Here is a 20,137-nt window from a genome sequence, read left to right as displayed (position 1 = left end):
GGCAAGGGGCCGGCAGCCGGCTACCCAGACTGGCAGCGGACTGAGCCACTCAGCCCCACGCTGGCCCCGCTCAACCCGCGGCCGGCTGAGTGAATGGAACCCCAGACCGGCAGCCGGCTGAGCGGGGCTGGTGGCTGGAACCCCACACAAGGATCCCAGGCAAGAATCACACTAAATTGATGAGATCTGCATTTTAATTTTATTTTAAATGAAGCTTCTTAAATATTTTAAAAACCTTATTTACTTTAAGTACAACAATAGTTTATTTATATAATATAGACATAGAGAGAGACCTTCTACAAACGTTAAAATGTATTACTGGTACGGGAAACCTTAAATTACAGTGAACTTGGCATACCACTTCTGAAAGGTTGCCGACCCCTGACCTAGAGCCTATAACTTTTAACTTCAGTTAAAAATAGTGCATACACAATCTCTTTCAAAGAAAAAGATTAAACTCAACATATGGGCAGCTAAATGTAGCCATTTGAAAATTGGGCCACTTTGGTTTAAAGGGGCTCAGCACCCAGCCTCTCAGTGGGTGCTCTGCACCTCTACAAAGTAGAACCTTTTTATATGGATGCTTAGCTTTAAGAACCAAAGAGTCAAAACTTTGAACTAAATTTCCAACAGATACACAAATTTGGATATGTACACAGATTGTAGGTAAAGTGGGTATAAATGTACACTGCAGAAAAGGATTGCTATGAATGTTGGTAATTCACAGTTCTCAATTTGATATTTCGTGTGTTTGCATATCAGTATGTAGCTGTAAGAACCTTGGCTTTTTAACTTGTAAGAATTGGAACTATTGATATAGTAGTTAGAAAGATGCCATCAATTTGAACTCTAGTCAGTGGGGGGGAGGGGGAGGAAGAGAGAGATAGAGTTGTCGTTTTAGGGACTATGCCTTTCCTTGAATCTCCCTATCAGTTTTTGTGCTTTAAAAAAAAAAAAAAACCCTTCTTGGGGTGTGTTTTCCCCTGTGCATATATGAAAGGTCCATCTAGAGCTCACCTTTGCAAGAAAATTCGATCCTGTTAGACTACAACACAGCCATGAGGAGTCACCTTAACTAACATGATGTTAAACATGACATTGCAGCCAGTGAAAATTGGGACCATTGTTTAACAGCTTGCCAATAGAATTAACCCATATTCAGGTCACGTGTTAAACGTGATAGTCCCTGTCTTCATTGACTGCAAATTCATATTTAATATTTTCTTAACACACCTCCTTAAAATCATGATCCAACATGACTTTTCTTTCTAGTGAGGGTAAGTGCAGGGCAGGAGGATGAGTGACTGTATCGGGGAAATGATGTAACTGACCAGGCACAAAGTAAATAAGATGGATGGTGGTGGGGAGGAAAGATGGGTTTTCTAATCTCAGGTGTACTAATGGTTTTAATCTGAAGATTAATAGGTACATTTTAAATAAAATGTGACTAAATTGAATGTTCCTTTAAGCCATTCACTTCTAGAGGGGCAGGCTCAGATCCTTAATGAGGTCAGAAGCTCAATGACTTTGGCTTTATTTCTGTGTCTAGAGACTACTGGTATATATTGCAAAATGTCATTGCTTGTCAGAATTATTACTGTTAAGTTCTAACCACAAGCAAGGCTCTATCCCAGTGTAGAACTCCTCCACCGTTCCTGGAGGGGGAGTGCAGCTACAGCAAACGGGTTTGGAAAACACTCTGATTTAACATGGAATACCTGAATTGGTGAAACAATTCATTTTAGTGTGGTCAGGATGATCTCTTTAATACCAATGTGTAGTTTAAAAACAATTGGTCCTTGGCACTTTTTTGTGAAGCAATAAGCATTATTCCCATTTTACCTATGGAGAAATGGAGATGGAGAAATTATGAATTGCCCAAAGCCACAAAAGGAGTCATTTTCACATCTAGGAATAGAACTCTAGCGTTCTGGCTCCTAGTCCCAAATTCTCTACTCTCTGCTGACAGTGCTGCCTTAATTTTCCTAATCTTTCTGTTCTACTGTAGATCCTGAATGAGGTAACGGCACATTTCACACAATGGCAAATGTCTTTGATTTCATTTCAACTTTAATGTAGGAGTATGTGAGAGAGAATAGTAACAAGTTTTTTGAAGTGCCTCTTTCATAGAAACAACTCTAGTGCCTGGTGATAAATTTTCCTGAAAACTCTGATCCTGCTAGAATCCATAGGGCTCCAGGTGAATCTTGAGTTGCATTTCACTGTGGTCAGTGGGTAAAGGATCTCCATAAGATAACCACCTCTTGATGTATTTGTAGGGGAACCACCAATTTGTTTTCTTTAAGCACTTGGAAAATGAATTCCCACTTGATTTTTGTTTAAATGTGCTCATACTTGGGGATTAAAAGCAGCCCACGTAAAGTGGTTGTGGTTGGGAAAACTGCCAGAACTTTTCTTAAAGTAGGATAGCTTACTAAACTGATATTCTTATCATTGAGGCAAAAACGCCAGCTGACCATCCAGGTGCATTGTTGGAAAACTGGTTGTGTGTGTGGTCCACATTTAAAAAAAATAAAATGAGAACAATTTTCCAGTAATGTGGTGTGTATTAGGTGGGGGTTGGGGATGTCAGTTTTTGAGAGAGGTGCAGTAGAGCAACTCCCGCACTACTTAGAGTCCTCAGATTTCCTCAACTCACTCTAGGTAATTGTTTTTGGCCTGTGTACAAGACTGCAACTTTTTTTTTTTTTTTTGCATCAGTGTTTGATTGCCTAGAAATGTGGGGCCCTGGTCTAGGCACTATGCTAATACAAATAATAGATAAATGTCTATATAGATGTAAAAATGATCAGTCAGCAGCTTTTGATACCACTGACTTGTGAGGTTTAGTGACATAATTGCATCCTTAATGTGGATGTAGTTGCTGTGGAGTGGCTCTACTCTTTATGAGAAGCAGATTTTGGGCAACTGCTCTTCTTTTCTCCCTCTCCCTGTGTCCTCCAGACTAGAGTGCTCTCCTGCAAAGTAGCTTAAGGTCTATTTTGGCCCTTCAATGTATCTTCTAATTACCCTCTTTTAGTCATTGAACAATATGGATGACATGAGTTGTGGAAATTCCTGGCAGGGCAGTTAAATTTTGGATTCTCCCTTACTCCTCCCCTCTCCCCCCCTTTCTGTGTGGTTTTTATTCTGTACTGCACCTGGAGAATTGGTATGGTGTCTTATTAAATTAAAATAATAAAAAAGACACCAAGATATGTTGCTGCTAAAGATCCATTCTTCTGTCATATTTAATGAGTAACAAATACCTAATAAAACAAAGGGGATTTATTCAAAAATACAAATCATAGGCAGAAGTCAAGCATTGTTAAACACGAGTGAGGATGAAAACAGCTCTCATGGTGATGGTTGCTTCTGCTCAAGTTTGTTGCTACTGGGGCTGAATGGCACAAGGTTGTGAGAAGCAGTGATGAATTATTCAAGAGGAGCTGAAACTAGGATGCAAATAGAGAAATCACTGTCCATCACATGTGCAGTAGAATTTGTCCTACTTATTAATGTCCCTGGGATGACACATGCTTAAGTATCTGATTATTATATGCTACAAAATTAAAATCTTGCACATTAGGTTAGCCACGTAGAACTAAAGCTGTCTCAAATGCTGTAGAACCACAGGGATCAGCAGTCTTACACATGTATCACTTCGTAGCATTGATCAGGAAAGTACAGAGGGGTGTGTTGTCTTGATGGAACAAAGCCACATCTCACAACAGGACCTGGGGTATTCTAGTGTAATTACTGTTAATCTTTGCAGTGTGACCTGTGCATGTGTTTTAAAGTGCAGCAGTTTGTAATGACTTGCACTGAACCTGTTCAAGTGCAAAACAAAATTGGTTGAATTTTTTACCTTCGTTTTGGTTACACAACTGATACTTGCCTTTTGTAACAATTTCTCCACTATCTGTCTGACCACTCTGGGCAGCCCCAAGGGTTGATAAATCAGCTGCCTTGTGGAAAGTGCAGGACAATGCTTGAAGCCACTTGGAGATGTAGATTGGTCGCCTCACATTTCAGACTTACCACCACCATTCGGAGCACTGTCAGTCAGGTTTTCATAGTATCTGAGCCCAGGCCGAGAGCTTCCTTTTCCCCCATTGACAGAGCTCAATCAGCAGAGGCCACCAAACTCCATTTTGCTCGTCTGAATTTAAAAGTAAGGAACCTTAATTTCCCAATGGAAAGAAGGAAGGGATGAGATGGACAGACTTGTTACACTAATAGATGAAGGGGTGGTTCTGCTTTCCAGAACAGGAAAATCTGGGTGGCTAATGGGTGGCAGGTTAAATGCCTTTTGTAATTATGAACTTAAAATACAATAGAAGAGAAACATGTATGGTGCCAGTGTTGAACAAACCACTAAAGCTCCGTGGTCAATTGGTTTATTCTTAAAGAAACTGAATCCATTGCAACACATTTTATGTATTAAAGGGACAGTTTTGTCTTAAAAATCACTTCAGAGTTTTTTGCCTATACTGTACTATAATTAGAAGTAACATTTCTCTTTTCAGTTTCTGTCCAGCAACCTTCCCTGTTTCCTCTGTATAGTCAGTTTCCTCTGTGTGCAGAGTAGTGGTGGGGAGGGGAGAAAAACACTTTCCAGTGCGGGATAATGCGGTTTTAAAACCACAAAGGTCTATTATTTGAAATGACTTTAACTTGTATTTTGAAACTGGCTAGATTTCGAGTTGACAGAGTCCCTTTAAGAATTTTTCATATTATGTTATCCCTCTAGTAAATAGTATCTTCATGTTTTTGCTACACCAGAAGATATTTGTAGTACAATTCCTCTTGGCTGAGGCAGTGTATGTGTGAGGGTGGTAGCAGGAGTGGCGCCAGGGTTTTTGGCGCCCAAGGCGGGGGGTCTTTCCACGCTCCCGGTCTTCTGGGCACTTCGGCGGCGGGTCCTGGAGTGAGTGAAGGACCCGCCGCCGAATTGCCGCCGAAGACCCGGAGCGCGGAAGGATGCCCCGCCACAGAATTGCCGCCGAGGGCGGCAAAATGCCTCCCCCCAAATCCTGCTGCCCTAGGCGACCGCCTAGGTCGCCTAAATGGAAGCGCCGGCCCTGGGTGGTAGATAAGCTTCACAAAGAATAGTCTTATTTCTGGGAAACTCTGGGGTCTATCCTGTCACAAGAATTTGCTGTGCGATCTGTTCTACTTTTCTAATGATCAGAATAGTAGCAAAAGCGAGCACTTGTCCAAGTCCTAAGGCTAAGAGCCTTTTATTTGACTTGGCAGTGATTCAGTACATAAAGCCCTTTAGTCTGAATCTTGTTATAAAACTAGTCTGGCAGTGTTTGTGTGCTGCAGGGTGTAACCCACATTATTTTAAGACACTCAACTAGATCAGTATCTTGGAATTATATTTGTACTCTGCTTTAATTTAGATAATATCAATTAAGTTACAGTGAGGCACTGTTCTCCGGTTACTGCTTGCTACAACCTGTACGTACAGGGTTTAATTGATTAGTGCTTTGGGAAGAATTAACTATATATCAAGTAAAGGGATCATGAAGTAGTTTAGGAGCAATTTAGGGTGCTCTAAGAATTTTTTAAAAAGCTGTCACTGAATTTGAAGAAATCCATCTTTTTTTCCTGTTGTCATTCCCCTCGGCACTGTTTCCAATATACATAGAATAGCTTCATTAGGGTCACCATATTTCAGCAAGGAAAAAAGAGGACGGGAGGAGCCCCGCCCCTTCCACTCCCCACCCCCCTCAGAATCCCAACCCTCCCCCTGCTCCTTGTCCCCTGACTGCCCCCTCCTGGGACCCGTGCCCCTAACTGCCCCCCAGGACTCCACCCCCTACCTAAGCCTCCCTGCTCCTTGTTCCCTGACTGCCCCCTCCTGAGACCCTCCCCCCATCCTAACTGGCCTCCTAGGACCCTACCCCCTACCTGTACCCTAACTGCCCCAACCCTTATCCACACCCCCACCCCAGACAGACCCCCGGGACTCCCATGCCCCATCCAACCACTCCCCACCCCCTGATAGCCCCCCCCAGAACTCCCAACCCCACCTAAGCCCCTCTGTTCCCTGTCCCCTAACTGCCCCCTCCTGGGACCCCCCACCCTAACTGCCCCCTCCTGAGACCCTACGCCCACCTGTACCCTGACTGCCCAAAACCTTACACCCCCAGAAAGCCCCCCCAAACTCCCGACCCCCCCCCACTCCCTGTCTCTTGACTGCCCCCTCCAGAACCTCCCTGCCCCTTCTCCGACCCCCTTACTCTGCCGCTCAGACCAGCATGCCGGGGAGGAGGAGCAGGGGGAGGAGCTCCAGACTGCCGGTGCGAACGGCCGGCTGGGGATCTGCAAATACAGGGAGGGAGGGAGCGATCTCTGCTGCAGGGGGAAGGAGGGGCTGTCTCTGGCTGTCGGAGCCCCATGTAAGTGGCACCATCCGGCCGGCCGGCTGCCCTGTCTGCATGGGGGGGGGGGAAGTCCGGACATTTACAAATTCCCCCCGGACGCTATTTTTAGCTCTAAAATCCGGACATGTCCGGGGGAATCCGGACGAATGGTAACCCTAGCTTCATCCAATTCAGAACCAGGGAGTGAATCTGACTATAAACAGAAAGGGCCTGATCCAGCGCCCACTTATGCCAGCTCCCATTGAATTATATAGGCTTTGGATTGGCCCCGATACGAGTGACTAGTCTAGTTTCACTGCCCAAACTGAGCCAAGGGCAGAATGTATCATAAACAGTGACAACTATGTAGAGCTACCAGGTTACTGTGATCACAGGTATGGCTAATTTATTTTAATGTTTTTTTTATATACCTTTAATTTTGTTGTGGGTCATTGCTTCTTTGTCAAATTTCATTTTTTAAATCAAAAACAATATCTAAATTAAGGTTGCATATAAGGATCTGAAACTCTAATGTGCGTTTTTCCCCCCTGTTATACGTAGAGAGTCCAAAATAACTTATTTTGATGAACTAGCTGATTCTTTGGGGTCCTTTTGAAAATAAAAATGTTATGTTTGAAACCACAGCACAAGTGTAAGTAGCAGTGTGAATGTGTTGCTATAAATCTTTGCTCTGCTGACTTCAGGCCAGGTACTGTAAGTATTGGCACAACAATCCAGTGATTGTATTGTACTTTTTTCTAACTATTTGCAGTTAGAACAGATTTCTGTACTGTTGATATTTTTGCATATCCCTAGTGTTTGCATAGGGTTTCAAAGTAATTCTAACTATTTGTGGTATATACGATATATGTATCCAGTTCAAGAGGTGATGTGAGCTTTGAGATGAGGGAGCAAGAGAAGAACACAGGATTCAGGGATGAGCCAAACTGCGGGGGTGGCAGGGGGGACCCAAGAATTGCTTGTCAGGTGCTCTGAAGGCTGGTTGGTTTGGAAACTTGCATTTGAATTGTCTTGGACTACAAGAAAAGTACTGTCTCTCTAATTATCTGGATTTTCAAGTGAAGAGAACCGCAGGTGGTGAACAGTCACTCCTTTCCCCACCAGAAGAATGTCTCATGAAAGCAGCTGATCAGGATTAGAATTGTTCAGTTCTCTTGAAAGACATTTTTCTTCTCTGGCATAATTTGTACTAGCTCTGGAGCCAAAGCCAAACCTTCTATCAGATGGAGGAAATGTGTATTGAGAGCTGCATTTGAAATGTTCGTAGTCAACAAAGCTGTTTCAACATACTCCTTTGTTTAGAGCATTGGCCCTTTAAGGTTGGCTTTACAGAAGTGGATTGACTGGTGTGAGCTTGAATTGGCAGCTACTTCACTCACCCCTACCAAACAGCTCTGTTGGGACTCTGGTAAAGAAAGAAAAGGAGTAGCAGCCCTCAGACTGAGGTGGCAGTTGGAGTAAAACAGTTGAGTAGGGATGGGAAACAAATTTATTTTAGCGCTTGACACATGACTAAGTATGAAATGGGAAGGAGAAAGAGACTGGGAGCCCGGGAATTGTTTTCTGACTTAAAAGTACTCAAAGGGGCATGGTTAACATCATGATGGAGACAGAAAAGGACAAGAACATCATTCTGGAAGTGCAAATTCCTATTGGGCAGTACTCAGTCTAGCTTTGTTATTATGGTTCCTATCTTCTGAGTCACTTCCAGCCACCAGAAGGGCGGATCTGCTTGGGTTTTTAATCCAGTGCTTCAGCACTGTGGTTGACTGAGATGGAGAAAATGGCATCTTGTGGCTGAAAGAGGTGGAAGAGGCTGATTGGAGGGTCTCTAGGAAGATGGCTTCCCCCTGGCTAGGCCAGCAATCTCTTGGTATGTATGCCCACCATGGGGCATGAGGGAAAGTCAAGTTATATCTCTTCCAGTGATTTTCTACCTTATTCCATAAAGGAGCTGTAATTTTTATGTTTGGGGTGTATGGATTTGTGGAGGGGGGAAGGAGGAGCTGCTCTCATTCATGTATGGTCACAAGGTCATTATGTAGGGAGGAAGCATGTGGCACCCTTCTTTTGTGCACAGGAGGACCCAGGAGTCTTAGTTTGGAAATTTAGGGTGTGTCTACACTGCAATTAAAAACGCACAGCTGGCCCCTGCCAGCTGACTCAGGCTAAGAGGCTGTTTAATTGTGGTGTGGGTGTTCAGGTTCAGGCTTCAGCCTGAGCTCTAGGGCTCTGCGAAGGGAGAGAGTCCCAGAGCTTGAGTTGCAGCCCAAGCCAAAATATATACACTATAATTAAACAACCCCTTAGCCCGAGCCTGAGTCAGCTGGCATGGGTCAGCTGCGGGTGTTATGCAGTGTAGACATAGCCTTACTGCTCACCTGTTGAGGAAGTAGTCTCTCAAAATAAGGCAAAAAACAAGCATGGTTGTTAGTTTCAACAACCTTCTGCTGTATTTTCTGTAACTGGGGACTTCAAGATTCATCACTGAAAGAAGTGTTCAATTGTATTTTATAGTAAATGTTAAGTCAGCCGCTTGCTTCCATACAGAATTCCTGTGCACGCACAGTGGCTGTTGCGCAGCATTTATTATTGGACTATCAGGAAGTTTTCTTATGCAATGTCAGTGAATGGGAGCAATTCAGCTAGGAGCCACATGTACACATCTAAAGACAGGACAGTTCATATCTAAGTCTCTTATAGCATGAGTTCAATACCCATTCAAAAGGTACGAGTAAGTTCTTGTGGATGCAGGGATTGATGTTTGGCAGCTAAAATTCTAAATAACAAGAATGATAGAAAAGAGGAGCAATCCATAGCCTGCAGCCATTGGTTAAAAGATCAGTACCAGTCCACTCAAAGCTATTCTCAGAGCTATCAGAAGAACAAGGAGTGTACTTTTTCTAGTGTAATATTCTGGGAGGTGTATTTAATTAGCAGAAATTACCTGGTATGAATTTCAGACAAAATTGTTGAATTTTGGTTTGTTATGTGGTGGAACATAGAAACATACGTGTCTGCCCTTGGAGGCATCTGGCCTTTTGATTTCATCCTGAGACACAGGGCGAGTTGCTTTGTGTTCGGGAAGCACAAGGCTTTCTGTAAACATTGAGATTACATTTGATAGCTAGAAACTTGGGATAGAGTCATAGAAGTGTAGGACTGGAAGGGACTTCAGTAGGTCTTCTAGTCCAGTCCTGTCAGGGTTCCTTCCCCACTCTGAACTCTAGGGTACAGATGTAGGGACCCGCATGAAAGCCCCCTAAGATTATTTCTACCAGCTTAGGTTAAAACCTGGTATGCTGCCATCACCAAGTGATGTAACAAGAAACAGGGAAAGGACCACTTGGAGTTCTTCTTCCCCCCCCCAAAATATCCCCCCCAAGCCCTTACACCCCTTTTCCTGGGTAGGCTTCAGAAATATCCTAACCAATTGGTTACAAAGTGATCAAAGACCCAAACCCCTGGATCTTTGGACAATGGAAAAATCAGTCAGGTTCTTAAAAGAAGGATTTTATTAAAAAGAAAAGGTAAAAATCATCTCTGTAAAATCAGGATGGAAAATAACTTTACAGGGTAATCAGATTCAAAGAGCCCAGAGGAACCCCCTCTAGCCTTAGTTTCAAAGTTACAGCAAAACAGGGATGAACCTCCCTCTAGCAAAGGAACATTTACAAGTTGAGAAAACAAAGATAAAACTAAAACGCCTTGCCTGGCTGTTACTTACAAGTTTGAAATATGAGAGACTTGTGCAGAAAGATTTGGAGAACATGGGTTGATGTCCGGTCCCTCTTAGTCCCAAGAGCGAACACCCACCAAAACAAAGAGCACAAACAAAAGCCTTCTGCCGCCCCCCCCCCTCCCAAGATTTGAAAGTATCTTGTCCCCTTATTGGTCCTTTGGGTCAGGTGTCAGCCAGGTTACCTGAGCTTCTTAACCCTTTACAGGTAAAAGGATTTTGGTGCCTCTGGTCAGGAGGGATTTTATAGTATTGTACACAGGAGGGTTGTTACCCTTCACTTTATAGTTATGGCAAGTCCCCTGCACTCAAGGCAGGACTATGTAATAACTAGACCATTTCTGACAGGTGTTTGTCTAAACTGTTCTTAAAATCCTCCAATGACAGATTGTACAACCTCCCTAGGCAATTTGTTCGAGTGCTTAACCACCTTGACAGGAAGTTTTTCCTACTGTCCAACCTAAACCTCCCTTGCTGCAGTTTAAGCCCATTGCTTCTTGTCCTATCCTTAGAGGTTAAGGAGAACCAATTTTTCACCCTTCTCCTTGTAACAAACAACCTTTTATGTACTTGAAAACTGTTATCATACCCCTCTTCCCCCCCCCCCCCCCAAGTCTTCTCTTCTCCAGATTAAACAAACCCAATTTTTTCAATGTTCCCTCATGGGTCATGTTTTCTAGACCGTTAATCATTTTTGTTGCTTCCTCTGGACTTTCTCCACATCTTTTCTAAAATGTGGCACCCAGAGCTGGACACACTACTCCAGTTCAGGCCTTATTAGTGCATCTTGTGTCTTGCTTACAACACTCCTGCTAACGTATCCCAGAATAACCATTGCTTTTTTGCAACATGTGACACTGTTGACTCATACAGTATCTAGCTTGTGATCTACTATAACCCCCAGATCACTTTCCGCAGTACTTCTTCCTACACAGTCATTTCCCATTTTGTATGTGTGCAACTTATTGTTCTTTCCTAAGTGGAGTACTTTGCATTTGTCCTTATTGAATTTCACCTATTTACATCAGACCGTTTCTCCAGTTTGTCCAGATCATTTTGAATTTTAATCCTATCCTATAAAGCACTTGCAGTCCCTTCCAGCTTGGTATTGTCCTCAAACTTAAGTGTATTTTTTATGCCATTGTCTAAATCGTTGATGAAGATATTGAACAGAACTGGACCCAGGACTGATTCCTGCAGGACCCCTCTCAATATGCCCTTCCAGCTTGACTGTGAACCACTGATAACTACTTTCTGAGAATAATTTTCCAACCATTTGGGATACTCATTTTTCATACTTATAAGACACTTAATAATAGAAGTTAAAAATAATACTTCTCCAAAAAACATATACAAGTAATGAAAATCCCATTAAATAGGGACCTGGATAGTTAGGAGAATGAGTCTTTGACCTCAAGGTTATTAGTCTGTCTCCCAGGGCGGTTGTCAGGGGCGGCTCTGTTTTTTGCCGCCCCAAGCATGGCAGTCAGGTGGCCTTCGGCGGCACGCCTGCAGGCGGTCCGCTGGTCACGCGGATTCAGCGGGGTTTCTGCGGGTGATCTGCCAGTCCCGCGCCTTCGATGTACCTGCCACCGAATTGCTGCCAAAACCGTGGGACCAGTGGACCTCCCGCAGGCAACAGCAACCGGCACAGCAACCGGCAGGCCACCCCCTGCGGCTTGCCGCCCTAGGCATGTGCTTGCTGCGCTGGTGCCTGGAGCCGCCCCTGGCGGTTGTGATAGTCATTTCTCTATCACAGCTGTCAGATGGCCTGTTTGAAGCAAGTTGATATTTTGTAGTCCATTTGTGGTGGCTAGGTAGCCACATAATACAGCCATCATTGTCCCCTTGCCAGCAGGCTTATTGGAGACCTATTCAGACTGCAGTGTTCTCCCCCCAGAGGTGGTTCCTGCAGATCAGAGATTAATCTCACTGGCAGAGATTAATGTGTCGGGATATCTACACTCCAGTCTGTGCTGTACCTTTTCTTTGAATACATTGGACTTCAGCTTTCAGAGGGCTATTAGTCCAGCACCTTTACCACCATGAAATTCATGTCTTTTTTATTTTTTTTTAAATAAAGTTCTTCGCATTTATATCATCCTAGTTGAGGCTCTTGTGTCTAAGGGCAGGTCTTCACTACGGGGGGGGGGGGTCGATTTAAGATACGCAAATTCAGCTACGCAAATAGCGTAGCTGAATTCAGCGTATCGGAGCCGACTTACCCCGCTGTGAGGACGGCGGCAAAATCGACCTCCGCGGCTCCCCGTCGACGGCGCTTACTCCTACCTCCACTGGTGGAGTAAGCGCATCGATTCGGGGATCGATTGTCGCGTCCCGATGAGACGCGATAATTCGATCCCCGAGAGATCGATTTCTACCCGCCGATTCAGGTGGGTAGTGTAGACCTAGCCTAAGAGGTAAGGGGCATACGTATAGGGATCGCTTCGCTTATCACTTGTATGCAGCCTCTACTGGCTTGAAACATGTCAGCTCTTAAAGAACAACAACAGCGCGGATCAGTTTCGGTCAGGAAATAGAGTTCCATATCTGGTGGAAATCTGAAATACTTTTTGGGTATTTTAAGTAAACACTGTACCACAAGAGGATTCCACTTGATTAACATTAGACTTTATTTTACTTCTTTTGGCCAGAGAGAACACACAACAGGTCACAAATCCTCAACAAGTCACTTTCGGTTACATGGATAAAATAAAACTTAAAGCCAACCTCCTCTATGCACGTTATATAAAGTACTGTAAGTTGTTCCATCTGTGGGCTTTCAGAGGGCTATGAATATAAAGGCACTCTGTGCATTAGGTTAGGGTTAGAGTACAGCTGCTTACTGGCTGAACTGAACATTGGGTTCAACTAAAGCAAATGTACCTATAGCATTTTCTTTTCTCTTGCACTCTGCATCAGTTTAATGTGTTTAAAGTTTAAACACAGTTTAAAGTTTAACCAGTGTACTGTGGTTTTAGGGGTATTTTTCTGAGAGAAGTTGTTTGTCAACTTATTTTGCAATGCCAGGATTGTTTTCCTTAGCAATAGGAAATGATTTTGCAGAGCATAATTCATGCTGTTTGGAAGTGCTGTTTTTCCTAAAGCAAGGCTGAGATGCATATCTGGTGATATGACAGGCGAACTCAGCACAGGGTGCAGTAGTGCCATTCTGCCAGCATTCGCAAGGGGAATCGCCTTCTAGCATGTACTCCCTTGCGCCATTTCTGCTGGGCTTACAGCACTTTTATGCAGTTGGAGCAGCATGAAGGATTCACAATGGAAGAAAGAATCCAGCTTTGTAAATGCAAACACTTGAGAGAAGAAAAGCCCGACGTCTGTTTTTCGTGTTTGAACGGTTAATGAGCAACATGTTACATTATTCTCTTTTTACAAAAAGATTACTATCTAGGGAGGTGAAGGCAGAGTTTATTCTGGCAAATGAATTGCTTTGCTGTCTTCTCTGTCTGGAAACACCAGGCTAAGGAACCCGCTATCTTTCACCTGCTGATAACAGTAGTGGTTTGTTAACCCCTCTTTGCTTGGGAATGTTCAGCAACCATGTGCGGCTTCTGAGTTACAGTGCAAATGTTCCTTGTCACCCTAGCCAGAACTTTGAAAATGAAATACACTATGTATTAACTTCTGCTACTGAGCTTTCTGATTCAGGTGAAGTGAAGGGTTTAGGATTCTGTAAATGATTATGGGCAATACAGAAATTCTAGGTTTCAGAGTAGCAGCCGTGTTAGTCCATATCCGCAAAAAGAACAGGAGTACTTGTGGCACCTTAGAGACTAACAAATTTATTTGGGCATAAGCTTTTGTGGGCTACAGCCCACTCCATCGGATTCATAGAATGGAACATATAGTAAGGAGATGTATATATACACATACAGAGGACATGAAAAGATGGGAGTTGCCCTACCAACTCTAAGAGGCTAATTAATTGAGAGAGAACTTTTGTAGTGATAATCAAGATAGCCCATTACAGACAGCTTGACAAGAAGGTGTGAGGATACTTAACATGGGGAAATAGATTCAATGTGTTGTGTAATGGCTCAGCCATTCCCAGGGTATGTCTACACTACGAAATTAGGTCGAATTTATAGAAGCTGGTTTTATAGAAATCGGTTGTATACAGCCGATTGTGTGTGTCCCCACATAAAATGCTCTAAGTGCATTAAGTCGGCGGACCGCGTCCACAGTACCGAGGCTAGCGTCGACTTCCGGAGCGTTGCAGTATGGGTAGCTATTCCACAGTTCCCGCAGTCTCCGCTGCCCATTGGAATTCTGGGTTGAGATCCCAATGCCTGAATGATGCAAAACAGTGTCACGGGGGGTTCTGGGTACATGTCGTCAGGCCCCCCCCCCTCCGTCAGAGCAACGGCAGACAATCGATTCGCGCCTTTTTACCTGGGTTACCTGTGCAGACAACATACCACGCCAAGCGTGGAGCCCGCTCAGCTCAGCTCAGCTCACCATCACCATATGTCCTCTGGGTGCCGGCAGACGTGGGACTGCATTGCTACACAGCAGCAGCTAATTGCCTTTTGGCAGTAGACGGTGCAGTATGACTGGTAGCCTTCATCGGCGATCTGGGTGCTGGCAGACGTGGGGCTGCATTGCTACACAGCAGCAGCCCCTTGCCTTTTGGCAGAAGATGGTGTATTACGACTGGTATCCGTCGTTGTCTTACTGCAGTGGCTGAAACTCCGTATGTCCCCCAGTCGCTGCCTTCCCAATGATGATGATGGCTATCAGTCGTAGTACACTATTTTCTGCCAAGCGCCCAGTATTTTCTGCCAAGCACCCAGAAGATGCCAAGGGCTATCAGTCATGCTGCACCGTCGTCTGCCAGCTTAAGATGTAAAAAATAGATTTGTTCTGTATTCATTTGCTTCCCCCTCGCTCCGTGAAGTCAACGGCCTGCTAAACCCAGGGTTTTGAGTTCAATCTTTGGGGGGGCCATTCTGTGTGATAGTTGTTTGTTTCTCTCCCTGATGCACAGCCACCTTTGTTGATTTTAATTCCCTGTACCTGTATGCCATGTCATCACTTGCCCCTCCCTCCCTCCCTCCGTCCGTCAGATACTAGTTTCGTGCCTTTTTTCAGACCAGACGCCATAGCACTGGGATCATGGAGCCCGCTCAGATCACCGCAGCAATTATGAGCACTATGAACACCACGTGCATTGTCCTGGAGTATATGCAGAGCCAGGACTTGCCAAAGCAAAACCACGACCAGCTGAGGAGGCGATTGCAGCGCGGCGACGAGAGTGATGAGGAAATTGACATGGACATAGACCTCTCACAAGGCACAGGCCCCAGCAGTGTGGAAATCATGGTGTTACTGGGGCAGGTTCATGCCGTGGAACGCCGATTCTGGGCCCGGGAAACAAGCACAGACTGGTGGGACCGCATCGTGGTGCAGGTGTGGGACGATTCCCAGTGGCTGCAAAACTTTCACATGCGTAAGGGCACTTTCATGGAACTTTGTGACTTGCTTTCCCCTGCCCTGAAGCGCCAGAATACCAGGATGAGAGCAGCCCTCACAGTTGAGAAGCGAGTGGCGATAACCCTGTGGAAGCTTGCAACGCCAGACAGCTACCGGTCAGTCGGAAATCAATTTGGAGTGGGCAAATCTACTGTGGGGGCTGCTGTGATCCAAGTTGCCAGGGCAATCAAAGACCTGGTGATATCAAGGGTAGTGACTCTGGGAAACATGCAGGCCATAGTGGATGGCTTTGCTGCAATGGGATTCCCAAACTGTGGTGGGGCGATAGACGGAACCCATATCCCTATCTTGTCACCGGAGCACCAAGCCACCGAGTACATAAACCACAAGGGGTACTTTTCAATGCTACTGCAAGCCCTGGTGGATCACAGGGGACATTTCACCAACATCAACGTGGGATGGCTGGGAAAGGTACATGATGCTTGCGTCTTCAGGCACTCTGGTCTGTTTCGAAAGCTGGAGGAAGGGACTTTCTTCCCGGACCAGAAACTAACCGTTGCGGATGTTGAAATGCCTATCGTGATCCTTGGGGACCCATCCTACCCCTTAATGCCATGGCTCATGAAGCCGTACACAGGCAGCCTGGACAGTAGTCAGGACCTGTTCAACTACAGGCTGAGCAAGCGCCGAATGGTGGTGGAATGTGCATTTGGACGTTTAAAAGCGCGCTGGCGCAGCTTACTGACTCGCTCAGACCTCAGCGAAAAGAATATCCCCATTGTTATTGTTGCTTGCTGTGCGCTCCACAATATCTGTGAGAGTAAGGGGGGAGACATTTATGGTGGGGTGGGAGGTTGAGGCAAATCGCCATGCCGCTGATTACACGCAGGCAGACACCAGGGCGGTTAGAAGAGCACAGCAGGGCGCGGTGCGCATCAGAGAAGCTTTGAAAACGAGTTTTGTGACTGGCCAGGCTACGGTGTGAAACTTCTGTTTTGTTTCTCCTTGATGACCCCTCCGCCCCCCGCCCCCCCACCGGCTCACTCTACTTCCCTGTAAACCAACCACCCCGCCCTCCCCTCCCCGCCTCGAGCACCGCTTGCAGAGGCAATAAAGTCATTGTTACTTCACATTCATGCATTCTTTATTAATTCATCACATAACTAGGGGGATAATTGCCAAGGTAGCCTGGGATGGGTGGGGGAGGAGGGAAGGAAAAGGACACACTGCAGTTTAAAACTTTAACACTTATTGAAGGCCAGCCTTCTGATGCTTGGGCAATCATCTGGGATGGAGTGACTGGGTGGCCGGAGGCCCCCCCATCGTGTTCTTGGGCTTCTGGGTGAGGAGGCTATGGAACTTGGGGAGGAGGGCTGTTGGTTACACAGGGGCTGTAGCGGCGGTCTCTGCTCCTGCTGCCTTTCCTGCAGCTCAACCATACGCTGGAGCATATCAGTTTGATGCTCCAGCAGCCGGAGCATCGACTCTTGCCTTCTGTCTGCAAGCTGACGCCACCTATCATCTTCAGCCCGCCACTTGCTCTGTTCATTCCGCGATTCAGCCCGCCACCTCTCCTCTCGTTCATATTGTGCTTTTCTGTAATCTGACATTGACTGCCTCCATGCATTCTGCTGTGCTCTGTCAGCGTGGGAGGACATCTGGAGCTCCGAGAACATATCATCCCGAGTCCGCCGTTTTCTCCTTCTAATCTTTGCTAGCCTCTGTGAAGGAGAAACATTTGCAGCTGGTGGAGGAGAAGGGAGAATGGTTAAAAAAGACACATTTTAGAGAACAATGGGTACACTCTTTCACATTAAATTTTGCTGTTCACATTACACAGCACATGTGCTTTCGTTACAAGGTCGCATTTTTCCTCTTATATTGAGGACCTGCTGGTTTGGTGTGAGAGATCACTCACGCAGTGCCAGGCAACAGATTTCGGCTTGCAGGCAGCCATTGTAAGCCACAGTCTTTTGGCTTTTTTAACCTTCATAACATGTGGGAATGGTTTCAAACAGTAGCGCCCTCATTTCCCATACCAAGAACCCGTTGGGTTCGCCATTTAAAATGGGTTTGCAATGTAAAAGGAGGGGCTGCGGTTTCCGGGTTAACATGCAGCACAAACCCAACTAACCCCCCTCCCCCCTCCCCACACCCAATTCTCGGGGATGATCACTTCACCCCTCCCCCCCCACCGCGTGGCTAACAGCGGGGAACATTTCTGTTCAGCAGAGCAGGAAGGGGCACCTCTGAATGTCCCCTTAATAAAATTGCCCCATTTCAACCAGGTGACCGTGAATGATATCACTCTCCTGAGGATAACAAAGAGAGATAAGAACAGGAGTACTTGTGGCACAAGAGCGATAAGGAATGGATGTTGTCTGCATGCCAGCAAACACCGGGACCATACGCTGCCATGCTTTGTTATGCAATGATTCCAGACTACGTGCTACTGGCCTGGTGTGGTAAAGTGTCCTACCATGGCGGACGGGATAAGGCAGCCCTCCCCAGAAACCTTTTGCAAAGGCTTTGGGAGTACATGAAGGAGAGCTTTCTGGAGATGTCCCTGGAGGATTTCCGCTCCATCCCCATACACGTTAACAGACTTTTCCAGTAGCTGTACTGGCTGCGATTGCCAGGGCAAATTAATCATTAATCATTAAACACGCTTGCTTTTAAACCATGTGTAATATTTACAAAGGTACACTCAACAGAGGTCCCCTGTGTGCCCTCAGGGTCTGGGAGCACGCCTTGGGTGAGTTCGGGGGTTACTGGTTCCAGGTCCAGGGTGATAAACGTATCCTGGCTGTTGGGGAAACCGGTTTCTCCGCTTCCTTGCCGCTGTGAGCTATCTACATTATCTTCATCCTCATCTTCCTCGTACCCCGAACCCGCTTCCCTGTGTGTTTCTCCATTGAAGGAGTCATAGCACACGGTTGGGGTAGTGGTGGCTGCACCCCCTAGCATCGCATGCAGCTCCGCGTAGAAGCGGCATGTTTGCGGCTCTGCCCCGGACCTTCCATTTGCCCCTCTGGCTTTGTGGTAGGCTTGCCTTAGCTCCTTAATTTTCACGCGGCACTGCTGTGCGTCCCTGTTATGGCCTCTGTCCTTCATGGCCTTGGAGACCTTTTCTAATATTTTGCCATTTTGTTTACTGCTACGGAGTTCAGCTAGCACTGATTCATCTCCCCTTATGGTGAGCAGATCCCGTACCTCCCGTTCGGTCCATGATGGAGCTCTTTTGCAATCCTGGAACTCCATCACGGTTACCTGTGCTGATGAGCTCTGCGTGGTCACCTGTGCTCTCCACGCTGGGCAAACAGGAAATGAAATTCAAACGTTCGTGGGGCTTTTCCTGTCTACCTGGTCAGTGCATCTGAGTTGAGAGTGTTGTCCAGAGCGGTCACAATGAAGCACTGTGGGATAGCTCCCGGAGGCCAATAACGTCGAATTCCATTCACACTACCTCAATTCCGACCCGCTGAGGCTGATTTTATCGCTAATCCCCTCGTCGGAGGTGGAGTAAAGAAACTGGTTTAAAGGGCCCTTTAAGTCGAAAAAAGGGACTTAGCCATGTGAATGTGTCCAGGCTTAATTCGATTTAACGCTGCTAAATTCGACCTAAACTCGTAGTGTAGACCAGGCCCCAGTCTCTATTGGGTTTAATTTTTTGTTGTTGAAGCTGGTTCCCTCTGAGTTTGGGGGTGTGTGTGTGTTGGTGGGGGGGTTTCAAAATCCATTTTAAAAACATGAGCATTTTAGTATTACACTTTCATGGCATCTCTACAAGTAACCAGGGTGGATTAAAATCAATTGTTAATTTAAATCAATCTTGTTTTGCATTTGTGCTATTTTGTTGGTTTTCTAAAGAGGCTTATTCTCTTTGTTTGGTTAAAACATGTTGACATGTAAGCAAATACAGCCTTTACGCTAAATTTGGTTCTTTTTGCTAACTAGGAGGGTATGTTATATCTATGCATATTTATTTAAAGCTGTATAATAGCTTAACATACATTTATTCAGATTCTTAATTTGTTCATTTTTTGGTTAGAAAACGAATGATGCATCACAACATTACTAAATGATTTTTTTTTACTCATCATTCCTCATGCTACATTTGGGTGGTAACTGAAATTCAATTCAAAATGCACAATAACAGCAATTTCAAATGGTTTTTAATAGCTAAAATAAAACCTCAAATGTACTGGATACATAAACTTATTTCTATCAACATGTTTTGTATTTAAAACAGATTTATTAAACATAAGTATTAACGGTTAGTGAATTGAACTGATTGTTTACGGTCACTGTGTCCTTTAAAATTTTAGAATGAGTAGGTCTCATCCACTCGCATCTCATTTTTCTTTGTAGAGTGGAAAAGGAAAACAAGCTTTCCTGCTTTTTCAGCTCCCAATCTGTTTCTCAACTTTGAGAACCAGTCATTGAACTGAACTAGTCAAACTAAAATGAAGAAAGTATTGTCTCTGCACCTGCACAAAGGACTATTGCTGTCAAAAGTTGGTTTAGCACTTTACAAAACTCTGGTTCG

General features: G+C 45.2%; 1 protein-coding gene across 2 annotated transcripts in view; it reads left to right on the top strand.

Moving 5' to 3' along the window:
• Positions 1 to 20,137, top strand: part of LOC112120748 (H(+)/Cl(-) exchange transporter 5) — a 121,140-nt gene that overhangs the window by 33,784 nt on the left and 67,219 nt on the right. The gene's annotated exons all lie outside the window — the stretch shown is intronic.

The sequence above is a fragment of the Terrapene carolina genome, unplaced genomic scaffold (assembly GCF_002925995.2).
Source record: "Terrapene carolina triunguis isolate 2854851 unplaced genomic scaffold, T_m_triunguis-2.0 Scaffold137, whole genome shotgun sequence".
In the NCBI taxonomy this organism is placed as follows: Eukaryota; Metazoa; Chordata; order Testudines; family Emydidae; genus Terrapene; species Terrapene triunguis.
The sequence above is the reverse complement of the archived record's forward strand: the minus strand, read 5'-3'. Positions and strand labels throughout refer to the sequence as shown.